This window comes from Taeniopygia guttata, chromosome 6, assembly GCF_048771995.1.
Source record: "Taeniopygia guttata chromosome 6, bTaeGut7.mat, whole genome shotgun sequence".
In the NCBI taxonomy this organism is placed as follows: Eukaryota; Metazoa; Chordata; class Aves; order Passeriformes; family Estrildidae; genus Taeniopygia; species Taeniopygia guttata.
The window spans coordinates 26,126,579-26,140,281 of NC_133031.1; positions in this window are offsets into that span (position 1 = coordinate 26,126,579).

A 13,703-nucleotide genomic window follows, 5' to 3' on the forward strand; every position below is an offset into this window, starting at 1 on the left:
TTAAATGTGCTGAAGGCTGTTTTATATTTTAATGAAATTTAGCAATGTGTGAATACCTTTTCTTCTGGTGTTTCAGTGGTTTTAAAACATGAGGAACATTCTGTACTTACTGAGAAAAAATACAAGTATGTAATAGCAGAAGGAGCAGAAGTAAAAATAATAAGGAAGCAAAGAGATGAGATTTGGGCTTATTCAGAGGCTTCTCTTTTTTATAGTAAAGATAACATGCATTGACCAACTATTCACAGGCTGCTGGTGGTCTGCAAAACCATTCTAAAAGGCTCACAAGTGCTCTAAGAAACAATTGTGAGAGTTACTACTCACTTCCAAAAATTTAGAAGGGTTCATTAAAACCTTATCAAAAATACAACAGAAGACTGAATACAGAAAATATTATGGTACCAGGAGCAAAAGATTTTTCCTACTGTGTGCTGACCCACACAATGGAGGTTTTGCCTTTTAACCCTTTTTCCCCTCCCAAAGTTCTGTCCATTTACTCCTTCTTCGCTGTCCAGTGGTGGAGTTCACTTCCTTGAATCTTGATTGGGGTCAGGTGTTGCCACAGTGACAAGCCAATCCTCCAAATGTCCCAAACCTAGGCAGTCCCCTGATAACAACACAGTGGGGTAAAATATAATTATAAATCTATAAAACTTTGCCTAACATACATGCATGATATTTGCCTTTTAATTGTGAGTCAATCATCACACTACTCATCTATCACACAGTGTCACCTTCCTATAGCTAATCAAGAAGAAAAGTTATACACTCCCAGCAGGAGCCAAGTCTGCTTCCTGGGGATGCTCAGTCCTTCACACATTTCTGGACACTCAGACAGGAAGATCCCTGCACGGTGGTTCCTCCACTGAGAGTTGATCACCCTGCAGTGCCAGAGCCATGGGTGCTCATCCTCACAAGTGGAAGCCAGAGATCCCATTACCTGGAAGGGAATGACCTGTGCTGAGTCTGTGGGAGCACCTCCTGTGGTGGTTGTGGTGCCTTGGTTTGCAGCAATACATGGACAGGGGCTGGTGGGCAGCTCTGGTCTGGCCATCTCCACACACCAGTAGGTGATGGAATTCTGTTGGCACCTGATGGGTAGAAACCAGCAATCCTATTCAAAGGCATCCCCCTCTTATGGGGAAAAGGATCAGTGTGACCCTGCATGAGCCAATTCCCTTTATATGTGTGTGTTAAATACCAGCCATTGTGAAGGGCCAGTGAAAGCTCTTGGGCACAACCACAGTACTAATACTTTCTTTGCTATAAAAAGTGGTTGCTATGCATCCCTGCATAAAAATTCAGCACAGTTTTGTGAACTTCAGCCTGTTCCTGTTTCTCCAGTGAGCACCAAATGTCAGAATCTGGTCACTGATTCTCTGCTTGTTAGGAGCAAAATGCTCAAGTAATAATAAGCAGGAAGCCTGTAGGAATGCTCTCCGTTTTAGGAGGCTATGAAACAGATGGCCTGGTTATAGCATTGTTTCCCTCTGCAATAAAGGTTTTGCTTTAATTCTATAAGCACAGCTCATCTGTCTCAGCCAAGGGGCTCTTAGAGGCTCTGTCAGTTTAGTGTGTCTGTTTGGGGGCAAGACAGAAAAGTTGCTTGCCACGAAAAATTAATGTCCTTCAATACAACAAAAGAAGGAGGAGAAAAAGATACACATCATAATCAAGGAAACAATGATTTTTCACGCAGGACAGGAAGCAAAGCATCAACTAGGATATATGGGGAAAGAGGGCAAGCAGAGCCCCATCTTGTGGCAGAAATTCCAATTCCAGTTCCTCCGGCTGTGGATGAGTCACCGTGTCCCAGTGACAATGCTGTTGGACAGCTGGTCTTTAAATATTTAAATGTCTTGGGCTACAAGAAAGGTGTCAGTTCTTTGCCAAGCAGCTGCCTGTAAACAGCTTTGGAAATTGCAAGTGTAGACCACACTAGTGTAATCGGAAGAGAACAAGAGGAATTGTGTAATTAACTTTTCCCTTTTTTCAGAAAATAACCCCTTTGTGCTGGGCAGGCAGGGATGGGTCTGAGTCTAGAAGGGAACTGAAGTGGTGCTGAGCTTTGTTGGTGTTTGTTCAATTTGGGAGTTTGCTGTGGTTGGGGGCAGGAATACAGCTACATGCTGACTGCTGGCCGCTCCCTTTTTAAAGATAATTTCTCCAGTTCTCGCTTGCACCCAATCCAGTCATCAAAACAGACATTTCTTCAGGTAATTTCATATCCCAAGACAGTCAGGCCACTCAGCTAGCTGCCAGCAGACAGCAAACTATCAGTCAATGACCAGGAGTTGCTATTTTGGGCTTTTCTTGGTCCCAGAGCTGCAGGAGTGCAATGAAGAAGTCTCTTCAATTTTTGTCCTGGCCACCTCTCAGAGGATTTCCTTCTGTGGATATACCCCAGACAATCTGCTGCATTTTGAGGAAGACAGGAGCAAATAACTTGCAGCTATAGATGTCTAAGTCATATCCATGGGACTGTGTTAAAGAAATCAGAGATGCATTCACCTTTTGTTCTAACAATGATCCAGACCTTTAAGATATTTTGGCACATTGCACTGATTCCAACAGGAGCTGAACTTTCTCCTAACTTTTCCTAAGCACCGTCAAATTCTGACGTTTTATGACTGGGGACTTTCCTCACCTAAAGATTGATTTGTCTGAGTACAGCTTACCTCTCTAAGAGTCTGCCTTAGGTCTCCAAAAAAGATTGGAAATCATTAAAAAGTTCTCTCCTGAGCCTTCTCTTGATTTCTCATCTCTGTTAATGAGCATTTATACATGGAGAACATGTTCTCCCAAGTCATTTTGTTACCTTTGCATTTTACAATGAAGTAAAATGAGTACAGAAAACAGTTTCCAAACTCATAAGTTTATTAGAAACTTTTGTCAGGTCATATGTTTCATTATGAACTTGGTCCAAAATTTGCAGGCTACCTGTGTTCATCCAGGTCCTTATAAAGAAAGGAAAAGCACTTCCTAGAAAGCACATAGGTGAATCAATTTGTCCATTTATATTTCCAGCTCAGATAAGAATCTGTGGCTCATTTCCACTTTCCTGTGAGTGAGAGTGTAGTGAAGAGCTGAACAGAACCCTTCACCTCCCACAGAGACCCATGCTCCAAAACAATGTGCCCACAGGTGACTTTTTAGCAGCTTTTGCCACGTGGCTTCTTCACATTCTCAGTTCAGTTCCTCAGGGGTGGGCATTTGTAGCAGGAAGTTGAATGACAACTTATTGGGAAACTTTTAAATGAGATATAGACCTGTCATGGAAAAAGCTCTCCTACATTGGGACATCTGCTCCTAAGAAAATAATTTTCACTTCTTTCTGAAGAAATATTTAGTGGTGAACACAACAGCCATCACATCCTACACACACAAACTTTTTTATTAACACTTTTTTCCTATTGGAAACATTCAATTGTTACCAGACTCTGCTACACTATGTGTGCTACAATAGGGCTTGAGAGAAAGTGCCTAAGGATCTTCAGGCTGAGCACAAGAAGAAATGAAAACAAGAAAATCAAGTTCATAAACAGAACCAGGAAAAGGATCCATATGTTTTAGCTTACAAACATATGGCCATTGGGCCACACTCACTTCCATCCCTCTCCTTCAGCCCAAGATTTTTGTGCCCTATTGGATGTTCTTTCCCTGCCTGCAAAAGATTATAGTTCTGTAAGAGAAATGGCTGGACAAGAAACAAAACCATTAAGTAAAAGCTGTAATTTATGATGGAATGGTTGATAGAAACACTAAAAGGGCATACATTGAAAGATCAAGTAGCGTTGGGGAATCTTTGGATTTATGGGATGGCATGCTGGGGCAGTGGGAGGTGACATTTGAGCATGCCAGAATCTTATTTACCATAGAAAATATGCTGATACATTTTTGATTCTAGAGAAGTGCCAACACCTCTCCTAGAAGCATCAAGGGACATAGAGGGATCTTCACTGGTTTAAAAGGAAAGCCCAAATGCCAACAACATGAGCCAGCTGTGGATTATTCCCTGTTTCTGGAAGAATGCAGAAATATTTTGTTCAGTATTTTTCAACATTTTGTATTTTCTATTAATTGACTTTAAAAATACTTCACAAGGATTATTTTCAAAAGGTCAGGAAGTGGTATTAGTCAGATTCATTTTGCTGAGCATTCTTTGAAGGATGTTTTTCTACAGTAAACAAAAACTTGAGAAATCCTTAATTGGCAATTAAAAGTGGAGATCCCTATTTTTTAAAAAGGCCATTTAAAAAAACCTTGAACTGATATGGGGGTAAAGTTTCAGCTTGGCTTACTCATGCTTTGTATAAATTAGTTCCTGGTGTATTTCAATGCTTTATTTGCAAATACTTGCCCAGTGCTCAGTTCTGGCTCCAACTAAATTTTCTTTACAAGTAACATTATACATTTTGTTTTTCCCCAGGTTGTTCACATCTTTTCTTTGTTGGTACTCAGTTGTTTGTGTACACATTTTGTTGCCTTATGAAATGAAATTTCTCAAGAACTTTAACTGAGGGAAGATCTTGCGATTAGTGGGGTCCAGGTCCTTCCCAGGACACGTCACTGTCAGAGGGCTCTGAACTCTGGCCCTCAAAGGCAGAGCTGGGAGTGGCTGCAGTAGATGCCAACACCCAAATTGAAAAGGATATTTTGCACCTTTCACAATAACTTTCAGTCAGACAGAAAACCCTATGGCAGCTGAACTCCCTTGCCTTTCCTGGTATCACTTTCCCATGAATGCCACAGCTTTCTCTGCACATTCTGTAACCTAAAATATGTTTTCTTGCACCTTTTCTGTCCCTCCCCACCTCTCAACACTGTTTCTTCTCTATTATCTGTGTGTCCCTGGTCCTGCCTGTCTTCATTGCTGACCACATATCTGAACACTTTCATTTTATTCCCCACAAACCAGCTTAGCACCACTCCTTCTGTAATTCACACCACATCCTGCCTGCTGCTGAAAGTTGTTTAATTCTGTACAGCTTTCCAAGTTACAAGCTGCTATGCACTGTGTCATCTTGTATTGGCATCTTGAATCTTTATTAAAGTTGTTCTCAATAATGTTTCAATAAAGGAAATGTACCTGCTGAGTTGATATTTTGCATATCAACATGATAAGCAATTAATGGGAAAGGAGATACAGTCAAAGGGAGTGATAGAGTAGCTTAGAAAGAAAGAAAAAGAGCCTTCCCACTATTTTTCTTTTTGCATTCAGAGATTTCAGTTCGTTTTGCTTGAGATTTCTCCCACATAATTGTCGAATTTAATTATTTAGGACACATACCTAATAAAGCACTAAGACTAATTCCCTGGAAAACTGTCAAATGTGTAAAAAGGAGTGGTGAGAAAAGCCCTGGAGGGATTCTGTTTAACATTACTGCAACTCATAAAAAGATGTGTGCATCAATACTAAGGGCTTGGGTATTTGCATATGGCTGTAGATGTGCACATGTGTTTATACATGCATATCTATTCATTTGCATACTAAACATTCCCCCCCCCCAAAAAAAAAAAAAAGTAAAATAGATAGCTGAAAACTGTCTCTTTTTACACAGAAAAAAATCCCCCCAGAATATGTAATTTCTGACTCTGTGCATTGATACAAACAATTGATGGAAAGATTAGTGCTGACTTATTTGAGATTTCTGTGAGGATCCATTATGCTGTGGAAACTCAGATCCTTTACAAGTGCAGAGGCAACCAGCTACAAATGAAAATCAATAAGCAAGAATTGCATCCACCTCCTTAAGAAGTTGAGCCAGAGCACCTCATCTGTGGCCCATTTTTTGGTTTCCAGGGACTTGGGAACAAGTGCTGTCTCAAAGAAGCTGCAAATAGAGATGAGGCCAAGGTCTGCTGCTCAGCCAAGGGAAGATAATGTGTTAAAGCATTGGTGCACTCCTGGCAGCTTCCCTGTGTCCCCAGGAGCAACAGGGAGCAGGCAGAGTTAAGCAGCTAGAGAAGGACAATGTCAGGGCTGGAAACAGCTGTGAAGCAGGAAAATGGGTGCCAGACAAGTAGTTTAAACTACCAACTCTACTCCAGATATTCTCACTGCCCCTTGGTTCTTTGCCTGTGGATTGGCACTGATTTACTTCATAAAGGTGCAGGAGGGACAATTCACCAGAGCTGTGCCGAAAGGAACTGCAGATGTGTCCTGAGTGACAGCGGGGAGTCTCCTAGAAGCAAGATAGGGTCAAGAACTCAGCTGAAGGCCCTCAGAAGAGCATGGACAGGAAACAGAAAAGGATGTTCTTCATCTCTGTTCTACTTTCAGGGGGCACAAGGTCTGGTGAAGTGGGGCTCTCAAAAAGCAAAGTCCAATAAAGCAGCTACAAGCCTCCTCTGGCCTGTTGTCCCCTCTTAAAGTAATGAGATTTTTATCCACACAGAGCTGTCAAGATGGATGGAGAAAGAAAGGACTATAGTAGACATTATTTTTTGTCTAAGAACATTCTGAGGTTTTAAAGGCCACAAGATATGGTGGAGCCTACTCCTTAAGTGGCATGCTTGCTTTTCCCCTTGGTTTTGTCATTTACTTCAAGAAATCACAGACTGAACACATTGTCTGTGCTATTCTTTCATCAGTGACTTTTGTGTCTGCTCAGGTGTACTTTGTGCACATGCATGAATGGGCTCCTGCATGAGATTGAGGTGTCTGGATTCTGGACACGTGGTTTCACTCAATATTGGTAAGGCCTCAGGCTTTAGGAAGGGTAAAGCTAGGAGAATCAGCAAAAATAGTAATAGCTTCTGCTAATGGTGGTAATTTAGAGAGCAACCAGAAATTAAATCAGCTATGTTTAACTTTTTGCCAGTATAAAATAGTGATCCTGGTTTCTTGCTTTACACAAGAGTATCCTGAAAGTAAGAACTGGGCAGAAGCAATTAATATTATACTTCTCAGACGTTGAGAAAGTGTCTCTTGGGAAACATTTCTATTATTCAGAATAAAATTAGAGCCTGTAAGAGCTCTGCCACCCAGTATTAAAACTCTTCCACTCCCTAAATATTCCTTGATTTTACCATTTCTGTGAGTACCTGAGAATGGATGGTAATTCCCCTGAAAAGAAGCCTTAATAGCATAATTAAAGCTGCAGTGCATCCTTTCTGCTCCAGTTTTGAACTTCAGGGGAGCTCAGTGCTGTAATCTCCCTTCTGGGATAATAGGTATGTGTCTCCCACTGAGTTACTGCTGGTTCTGAAATGCATCATCTGCTGACATTCCAGATCTGCTCCTTCTCTTCCCTCTGCTTGCAGTTTTGCTGCAGCACCTCAGGACCTACTGTCCCAACACTCTCCCATTCTAAATAAACAACTACAAAACAGAAGGAAAATCTCCCTACTGTTGTAAATGTGAGCTAAGTCACGTTTAGCCACATGTTCCCAGCCTGGCCAGGCTACATGGTCTCAAACCAGCCACAGTTTGAGCCTTTCTGAGGGTTAAAAGGGGGAGAATTTCCTTTTTCTTCTCTCCTCTGTCTTAAGACCTGAACTGAGATTTCCTGAGGTATTGCAGCAAGAACAAAAAAAAAAAAAAAAAAGGAAAAAGATGGTCCGCCCTGACATGAAACAATTCTTGAAGGGGCTGCTGCTGACAGGCCTGTAGCTGACCTTGGCAATGTGATGGATTGCTCCAAACCATCCGTAACATCCCAGGGAAGATGCACAGCCATTCCTCATACACGTCTTCCAAATCATTCATCAAAGTGTGGATTACACCATGGGGCAAGAGCTGAGGTCTTGTTGAGCTTCCCAAGTTGTTTTTGCTTAGCAAAAAGCACAAACAGATAAAGTTTATCACACCTGTATTGCTTGCTTGATATAAACAAATTACATTGTGGGTCAGATGATGTGAGTGGCTGTCCTATTAGCTTGACAACCTATAGTGAGGATCTGGTGGCTTTGAAAAGGAAAACCAAGACACAATATTTTTGTTCACTTAGAAAGTTTGGGTGGTTTTATCATGAGGTACAGAGAACTATGAAGTCAGGCTGTAGAAGACCAAGCAGGGTAAGTGCTGAGCTAAGCATAGCAGAAGTCTTCTGGGTAGCCAGCAAGAATTATATCCTAATGTGGGTAAGAGATGCTTAGGAAGTGAATATGCAAAAGAGCTGCAATAAAGTAGGAAAGGCAAGCCTGAGGGGGTGGCTGTTTTCCATAGGACAATATTTCTAGGTGTCAGAGCACCCCTCATCTGGCAGGTTGTGTGCAGGTAAACAAGGCGCAGAACTGCTTTGATGTAGGAAATACACCAAAATTTTAACTCTGTTTCCTGATTTTTGCTTAAGCAAGCCTGTGACTTTCCCTAATAATCTTTGTGTGACTGATCAGAAGCAAACCAAGCAGAGATAAAGAGTGGCAATTGTGCTACTTAATTTCAGTGTTATCTGATGCTTGTGATCCTGGTCTCCCATAATGCTGGTTATTGATACAGAACCAGTCCATTCTTCTCTGTCAAGGAAGCTAAAGAAGGCTTGCATTCTGTCCAAATCTCCAAGTGAATGTTATTGTTAGGAGAGAGACATTTACCTCTGTCCTGGGGGTGCAGTCATTAGGAGAACAATTAACAAAAGCAATCCCTTTCCTTGCTGAGCAGGGCAAAGTGGCTACACCTAGACAGATGAGGAGGGGGGTGAAGTGTCTAACTGGTGATGTTCAGTGACACAGGGTTTGCTTGAGACTGATTGGGATTTGGGATGCATATTACCCAGAAAAAAATAATTCAAACATTTCAGAAATTGTTATTCAGGTGTCTTGAGTTTCACAGAGTCTGCAGGCAGCTGAGCATGAGGTGTTGCAAGCTAAGAGCAGCTGTTGCTCTAATTTATACCTCAGGGCCTTTTTCCTGTTCAATGTCTGTTGAAATGGAGTGGGCCTAAGGGGAATGTAAATTCATCTTATTTTTGCCCTTGCTTTAGTCTGTTCTCCTGGAGTGTAGCATGATACACTCTATATTTTCCTATAAATTTCTTTCTGATGATCTCCTCAAAATAATTTTTTTTATTATTATTTTAACTCGTGGTCTATAGTTGACTCCTACTGTCCAGTGTGGGAGAATGCAATGAAACTAATTTGGCTTCCTAATGCCAATGCAGAAGTGAGTAGTTTTCCAGGAAAAAAAAAAAAAAAAAAAAAAAGGAATCCTAAATTCTCCTGGAATGAATGCTTGTTTTCTCTGAGTCTCACTAATATGAAATGGAAAAAGGGAAACAATTTGTTTTATAAAGCTGTCTTTAGCAAGAGCTAATCATAGAGACTTGAGCTGGGCTTGAAGGACAGCAAGGAATATGTTAAAAATCCTTTAACTATGAACTAGTGGCTCTTTCAATGAATGTGTCTTCCACTCACATACATGTGCCGCTGACAAAATTAGACCATACCACTGAATTACAAATTATTTGGGGCAATTAGGCAATCTTACCCTTAATATCTCCTCTTTTATTGAGATTGCATACTACTTTCTCATTCTGTGCTGGTTATATTTTAACTTGTGATTTAAAGTTCTTCCTGGGAATCAGCCACTGAAATACACTGGGCTAATATGAAGGATGGTGTAATTCACAATGCAAAATTCAAAGGCTTTATTAATATTTTGCAGTATTCTTGCATGTGTCTCATTATGCATATAGCTAGACTCGTGTTTAACATATGTACCAGTGACACAGATATAAACTTAGTTACAGAAACAGAGCTGCATGCAGTGCCTTCCAAAAATACCTAAATATTCTTTATCTTCTTTATAGATAACACTTCTGCAAGCTGTCAATATATATGACAACTTCTGGGCGTAATGTGCATTACTCATAAAGCTACTCATAGGAAATGTGAGGGGGCCACAATGAGTCCGTGGGAATATTTTTTATACCACTCAAAGTGAGGTACTTTGACTCATTTTAATTTCTACTCTAACGAAGAAAGAGCACGATTCTAAGAGGGTGACATTGTCTCTTAAAATTCCTGAAGCTTTATTTATTTATTTGGAAGTCAGTGTTTCCCTACTTTGCTGTTTTTTTCCTATAGATAAATATGTAGTATTTCAAACAGCAATAAAGACATAAAGGATTTATGGTTTTGTTGGGATTAAGTGTTTCTGAAGACCCCACACAATCCATTCTTGCTCTTCTTAGCCACTGGGTAGAGCTCTCCTTCGCTGAAAATTTCAAATTTTCAGAGGTTTTTCTCACCTGACACAAACCCAGTCTCTTTTCAGCTCCTGCCACAACAGCAGGTTTTTCTTTCTCTCTCTTCTAGAACCTTCTGGTTTTTAAACTCTTTATTCTTGGTAATATTATTGACCTTTCTTCACATTGCCCATTTCAGTTAACATGGTTAAAATTTCATCCCTTTACTCTCAGGGTTTCTGTAACTTGAAGACAAAGATAATACTGAAAGGCATTTCTTGGCCTAATCTCACCAGCTGAAAATGCTTTGTAGAGGCAGAGCCAGGGGACTCAACTGACCATGAGATTTGACTTCTGTGGGTTAAATGTAATGTTTTTTCTTAACTCCCTTCTCACCCTGGCCAAGATTCTACATCTGACTTCATCCTGCTCATTTGCTGCAAGAGGGTGTTTGAGTGTCTCTATTTAGCTGCTATTTTTTTTAGAATTCAAATCATATTTGGGTCTCAGAGACTATTTAGAGAGGTTTAAAAGGAAGCAGACTTCTAGCTTAGGGGAATGTGCTTCTTAACTCTGTGCTTTTGACTGTTCATTATTTCTTGTTTTCCTGACAATAATACTATCAATACCAAGTCAAAGGGAATTCCCTAGTTGAACTTGTTTTTTTCATAGACTTCTTATCTGTCTGAACATTCATCTGCCCAGAGCTTGGATCCTACCCTAAAGTTTTATAACATTTGTTTTTATCAGACAGAGATCTTCTTTTGAATATTCTTCCTTTTCTCAGTTCAAGAAGACTGATTTTCATGTATAGCACTTGCTTTTATCAGATAGAAGGGGTTTTGAAAATCGTTCTTTTTTTCTGTTAAAAAAAAGATTTCATGTAAATTTCATATTGCAGGGTCCTATGGTAGCTGCAGAGTTACCCTGGGATTCATGGCTGAAATCAAAAGTGGTAAAAGAAGAAAAGAACTCTAATGCAGAGGTATAACAGCTGAGCTGCTTCATCATGAGTTTAATGCCAGATTTTTTTCAGAGTTTGCCCTGAGGACATCAGTAACATTATGGTGTTTAGAGCATTTTCATATGTGATTTCAGGTATAGGTACCAGAGTAACTTACATGCCCTGTGAGTTCATTCAGCTCTGGATTGATCTTTTTTGGATCTATGTGAAATGAAAACGAAACAGAGTCTACTTGATGATCAAAAGGGTTGAGCAGTTGTCTTTTTTGTGCAGCAGATGCATTTTTTAACCTTTTGAAAACCAACAACATATAACAAGACCATTTGTTTGAGCAAGTGCCCCTGACATTGTGGCAGGACTTTCCAGGCCTTCACAGACTGTCAGTAATGCATCATTTAACAGAATATAAATGAATCAATGTGCTGCATCTTGTTGGTCCATAGGAGTCTGCATAGGAAACAAACATTGCTTTTCTGCTCTATCATTTATGCTTCAGAGGTTAAAACTCTAGAAAAGAAACAGGACTAAGTCATCTTTGAATTTTAGTGAAATGCTTTAGCACATCACACCCTGGATACTCTGCTGAGCCCTTCTAAGCAGCCAGTAGGAGATGTGACAGAATCAAGTTTGTGCCTGCTGCCCTCTGTCACAGTCTGGCTGCTAAAACAAAAGCTGCTCCCATCACTGCACTTGAGCTCTGCTAGTGATGTTTGTCACCTCAGGAGGCAAACACGGATTGTGTTGGGAGTGTTACTGCCTGGCTCACACTGTCAGGTCACTCTCTGCTCTAACCAATCTGAACATGACGAGTCTCTCAGACCTTTATAAATATTTTATTTAAGAGTCATACATACAAGATATTCATAAGGAAATAATTTTTTCATTTTCTTAAGAGACAGCAAATAATTCAAGAAAATAGTTTTTTAACCAACTCGACTCTGTATCACACAGCTTCTTTGCTGATATAAAATGACATAGCTCTTTTTTATTCAGTGAAGGTATACTAATTTATACATGTTAGATCATATTATTCTTGGCTGTTGAAAAATGCAGAAACCATCTCTGTTTCAGAAAGGTGAAAGAGCAATACAAAAGATCAGAGACATACTAAAGCATCTAGAAGATGTCATCTTTCCTAAAATGCATGTTTTACTGGAATTGGATTTTTAAATGAGTGATACACATTTGTATATTTCAGATATAAATTACAATTTCTTGAATTGCTTCCTTTCCCCTCAATATTTTAATGGAAAATTTATTTTTAAAAAATACTAAAAACTCTTACTTAGAAAAAAAGAGTAATAGTAAAATTCCACAAATATAGAAATTGTGGATATTTTCAGATTTATTCCTTTACCTAAAGCTTAGCTTTCTATGTTTGAGCATGTACAACAATAAAAATAATGATAATAGCTGATTGTCTGAACTGACCAGCTCAATGAAAATTTGGAATATTTTAGTCACATGCATGAGCAGTCTGTTCTAGTACAGTTATTTTTGATAATAGAGATTTGCAGTTCAATTTTGGATGGAATAAAGTCAAGCATTTCAAATTTCATGGAAAGTTTTAGAAGCAGGCACAAATGACAAAAATATCAATTATGTGTGCAATATAAAGGGAGTAAGAAAACTGACCTCCAGCTTTTCCTGCATTTGGGTAGCATTTTCAAGAGGGTATGAAGGTAAGTGGATTGGGGCCATTTGTAGAAGAGATACACTTGAGTAGAAAAATCATTATATCAGGTATATGAATCTCCAGTTTTCATTTCTTCAATTCTATTATATTGATCTCTGTCCTTGCTTGAGTCCCTCTCACCCAGGAGAGAAGGGTCTTTCAAAGTTTCATGGACCCAATTTCCCTTGGGTTGATACCATCCACAGGAGAAGCTGCACGAGTACACAGAATGTGGAGTGGGGTCTTCAGAAATAAGTCAACAAGAAAAGGTAATGAAGGGGTTTTGTGGCTATCAAAACTCCATGGGAAATAGCAATGTTTAAACTTGAGCGTTGCTCTGTGTCTCTCAGCTGGAGGGTTCCTTTGTCCTCTGTTATTTCTGTGATCAATACTGAATTACTATCAGAAACTTTCAGGCATCAGATAAGCCTGATTCCAGGACCCAGCCCTACAGTTGCTATAGTTAAGCAGAGATTTCTTCACTTTGCTGTAGGAAATCAGATTTTTCAAGTTATTTCTTTTCAGTTTGTTAGAAATGCCTTTTTTCCTCCTCTGCAGCTAAAAGACTTTTTCCACGGCTCACAGCAAGGAACAACTTCTCTTGGGAAGGCTCTAATTTCTCCTGTTCTCACCTGGCCATCCCAGCCACTCAGATCCCAGGTGGATCCTCTGCTTCTCACTGCTTGGGTGGTTCAGCTGCTACCCTACAGACTGAAGAAAGTTAAAATTTCTCTTAGCTCACTTCAAAATAATCATACATAAACAGCAATGTTCCCTCACGATTGGAGCTAAGGGAGGGAATTTCAAAGGGGCCTTCAAAAGTGATAATAAATTTCACCACTCATGACCCAAACTCTCAAATGGCTGGGGCTCATATAATAAGGATGTGCTGATACTTCATTCAAAATGACATTTCTTTATCTGCAAGGAAAGC